The sequence below is a fragment of the Dasypus novemcinctus genome, chromosome 5, assembly GCF_030445035.2.
Source record: "Dasypus novemcinctus isolate mDasNov1 chromosome 5, mDasNov1.1.hap2, whole genome shotgun sequence".
NCBI lineage: Eukaryota > Metazoa > Chordata > Mammalia > Cingulata > Dasypodidae > Dasypus > Dasypus novemcinctus.
This window is the reverse complement of record NC_080677.1, coordinates 114,781,046-114,785,492: the sequence shown is the minus strand read 5'-3', so window position 1 is coordinate 114,785,492 and position 4,447 is coordinate 114,781,046. Positions and strand designations below refer to the sequence as shown.

The 4,447-nt window shown below is 35.5% G+C and overlaps 1 pseudogene; it reads left to right on the top strand.

Annotated features, from left to right (window-relative positions):
- Positions 1-295: 295 nt before the first annotated feature.
- Positions 296-1,074, top strand: LOC101425757 (dnaJ homolog subfamily B member 6-like; annotated as a pseudogene).
- Positions 1,075-4,447: the final 3,373 nt, after the last annotated feature.

The following is a 4,447-nucleotide window of genomic DNA, read 5'->3' as shown; positions in this document are numbered from 1 at the left end:
TGATCTTTTTTACAACATAAATCCAGGCATGACACTCTTCCAATTAAAATGTTTAATGATGTCTCCGTATTAAGTTGAATCAAGTGAAATTGCTGGTCAAAATGAAAATAAATAATTTTATATTAATCAATCTAACACTTAAAACAGAAACTCCTTACATATAAGGGCTTATAAGATCTAGACCCAAACTTTTCTTATGTCTTCATCATGCAGTGGTTTTCAATTTTTAAAAAATGGTAACTCACAATAACAAATACATTTTAGATCACTGCCACTGCATCCATCAGCACCAGCCATGACAGAGCTACGAGAAAACCATGAGTCTCTCTTCATCCCTGCTATTGGTTGCCAACCTCCTTGGGACTTGTTCCAGCAATCTGTTAAAAATACGGTAAATTACTATGACATTCTAGGCATGCAGAGTTCACCCAAGGATATTGAAAAGGTATATTGTAAATTGACACTAAAGTGGCACCTTGATAAAAATCCCGAGAATAAAGAAAAAAGCAGGAAGAAAATTCAAACAAGTAGCTGAAGCATACCAGATGCTAAAAAAATGGAAGATTTATGGCGGAGAAGGATTAAATGGTAGTGGTGGAGTTGGAAGTAATGTTGACAGTCCATCTGAGTCTGGCTTTACATTCTATAATCCAGATGATGTCTTCAGGGAATTATTTTAGTGTAAAGGACCCATTTTCATTTGACGTCTTCAAAGACTCATTTGAGCAATTTTTGGAAACTGAAGAGGCTTCCATGGAACCAGAAGCAGGGGCATGGAATCTTTTTTTCTCCACCTTCTGGAAGTAGTTTCCATCTAGTAGAGGGAGAGTTTCTTCTTTTGATACAAGGGGCCCAGGGGACTTACTTTATTTTCTTCAATGTCCTTTGGTGGTAGTAGGTTGGGCAACTTCAAATCTATATCAACTTTTAATAAAATAGTTGATGGCAGAAAAAAATCACTACAAAGAGAGTTATTGAGAATGGTCAAGAAAGAATGGAAGTTGAAGAAGATGACAATTGAAGTCCTTAACAATAAATGGTAAGGAGCAGTCGCTACTCTTGGATAACAACTAATTGGATAGCAAGCACCACTAGAGGATTAGCAGGAACATTTTTTGGAAGATTTCAAATGAACACTACTTTCAGTAAAAATGTACCTAATCTCTAGGATTTATAAACTGCTCATCAGAGCACTTATTGGTTATAGACTTTTGAGTTTGTTGGTACCCACACTAATCAGATCATTTTTCCTTTTTGTCTTTAAAATTATTGTAAATCTCTGTTTGCACCTTGATTTTTTATTAAACTTAATCCAAGGTGAACTGTGATTCTTCAGTAGTACTAGGACAAAATTGTACACTAATGCCAGCATTTTGTTTGAAATGTGGGTCAAGTAGTTTCAGACTGCTGTGAAGTTAACACTGCTAGGATGAATCTTCTACAAAAATAATTTCAAATATTTTAAGTATTTAGCAGTGGAAAATATTAATGTATTAATGGTGATACATTTCTGGTTAATATAAAGTAAGGATGTTTTCTAATTGTGCATGAAAGCTGAAAACTTAGAAAGTTTTGACAATTGTTTAAATAAATATGTAATGTTAAGCTTAGGTTCATAAAAAGTAAAGCTGGTAAATTGAGTGTCATTTGCTTTAAGGAAAAAAAAAAAGAAAATAAATGTTACTGTGTTTGGTGCATTTTTTCAAAGAAAAACATTTTACACCATGATCCACGATATACAAGTATATAAGTAAATGTCATATAAACTTGCTCCATCTCATTCTTCTGGTCTTGACTTGAACATTATTTCCTAAGAGAAGTTTTCTTCAACCAAGTTGGCAAAAGGTCCCATCTTCATCCTATGATTTTCTATCATTGCGTCCTCTTTTTTTGGCAGCACTTGTCACAATCTTCATTTCTACATTTACTTATTTACCTGTGAGAAAGAGAAAGCAGCCCCTGACACCCAGGAGCTGACCCGATACCATCAATTAAGCCCTTGGTGTTGCTCTAAGCTTGCCTAGCATTCACAATTATGTCTTGGGGATTTCCTGATAAACATAAACAATTTCACAGAATAGCAACATCAGACAAGGGCACTATGTGACCATAATGAATCAAGACAAAAACAAGACCACTTCATAATCATGTCTGAACACAGGCAAAACATGAACTTTGTTCAAGCCACAATATATCAAATATCCCTCCTCATAGCTAATATGAGTACCTGTTGCTTCTTCACCAACTATAGCTTTAAGCTCATTTTAGTCTGCCTTCCCTATAGATAAGATTTATTGAGATACCCAGTCAGAGAATTACCCCTGCTTCCTGACAGCACACAATCCAGACAGAATCTCTGATTCCTAGAATCGTCTCTGTGGAGCTATGCATCCCCAGAAAAACATGTTCTCAATCTTAATCCATTCCTGTGGATGTGAATCCATTGTAAAAGACTTTGATAAGGTTGCTTTAGGTAAGTGGCCCATCTGAATGTGGAAGGGTCTTAGTCCTATTACTGGAGTCCTTTATAAGTAGAAAGAAATTTAGGCAAGAAAGCCAGAGAGAGCAACCAGAGGCTGAAAGTTAATGGAACACAGAAGAGAAGGGAAAACCTAGGAAAGGCCGCCATGTGACAGAAAAGCCAAGAACCAAGGATCACTGGCAGTCAGCCCCAGAGTGTCACAATCTTCTGGGAGAAAGCATTGCCTTGATGACATTTAGATTTTGGATTTCTAACCTCAAAACTGTGAGCCAATAAATTTCCACTGCTTAAATAAACCCATTGTGTTCCATTTGCTTTAACAGCCAGAAAACTAAAACATTCCCCTAAATTATCCAATCAAACCCAAATCCTATAATAAGTTCTTTCTAACACTCTCTTACTGAGATGCCCCCATGATTCCTCATGGTATGTATTATCCTTCACAGTAATGAGTAATAACCCCAACTTGTTCAACTACATGTGTGTTCCTGGTGTATTATTCACCATTATATTCCCTGGGCCTTACACAGTGCCTGGCACTTAGGAAATGCTTAATACCTGTTGAATAAGTAAATGAATGAATGAAAAAGAGAATAATTACTAGTTAATTTCCATCTTCCTGGGAGGAGGTAGAGGACCTGTCTGGATGGATGGTTGACCTCTTCAGAAGACACTGTTCTGCCTTACTGTGTGTATTCATTGTTATCAATTTTCATTAACACCCTCCTTAAATTCTTGGTGCTTTCTGCTATGAGCAGAAAACTGCCTTCTAAATTAAGGAGTTTTCAATTCTTTTAAGAGTATTCCAACTAAGTTCTTCAATGATCTTGACTTATTGCATTCTGAGTTCTCAGCACTTAAATGGATTTTAACTAGCAAAGCTCTTATTCATGGGTCTGCAAAGTGGTCCCTTGTCATGCTCTTTCCAAATGAAAATTTCTTGGGCAACCTGCTCCTGACTCCTTCACTCACTCCTTCCTGAAACAGTATTTTTTCTCTATGTTGAGGTCATGGTTAAGCCTCCATAATTTCCAATTACTTTTTTCTTTATATTTTTCTGATACTTTTTTCTAAATACTGAAGTTATCCTTAATTCCATCATAGGAGATCTTGATTTAATTCCACTTGGACACTTTGTTATTAATATAAATTGTTTAAACTATATATTCACTTTGTTTCTTGTGTTCTTTATGTATTAGTACATCATGAGCATTTTTCTTCATCATGAAATATTTTTTGAAGTCAACATTGTTTCAACTTTGTTAGCTTCACTCATAGAACATTTGGCTAAGAACTCAGATTCAGCATATTATGCCAATAAATAGATATACAGGGGAAACAGATGTGGCTCAACCAATTGGGCTCCCATCTACCATATAGGAGGCCCAGGTTTCGATGGCCAGAGACTCTTGGTGAGGGCAAGCTGGTCCACACGGAGTGCTGACCTGGAAGTTCCCAGAATCAGTTCCTGGAGCCACTGAGTGAGAATACAAGCAGACACAGAAGAATGCACAGCAAATGGACACAGAGAGCAGACAACTGGGGAAAATGGGGAAGGGGACAAATAAATAAAAATAAATCTTAAAAAAAAATAGATATACAGTACTAAATTTATATAACTAATCTCCCAATACTGAATAGTTAGATTGCTTCTGTTTCATGGTTATAAAATCTTCAATGAATATATTTATATATAAATCTTTTTTCATATTCCTTAGGAAGGTTTCCTAGAAGCAACATTAGTTTAATAGTATGAACTGTTTAATACTCTTATAAAGGTATTGCAAAATTTCTCTCCAAAAGACTATCAATTTACATTCCTACCAGAGAATGTACCTGATTCTCCATCCTTCACCAACACTAAATACTGTAATTTTAAAATAGATGTTATATAGGTGTTTGAAAAAATGGTATCATATCATTTTAACTTTCATTTTTGAATGGTTAGCGAAGTTTGGTAATTTG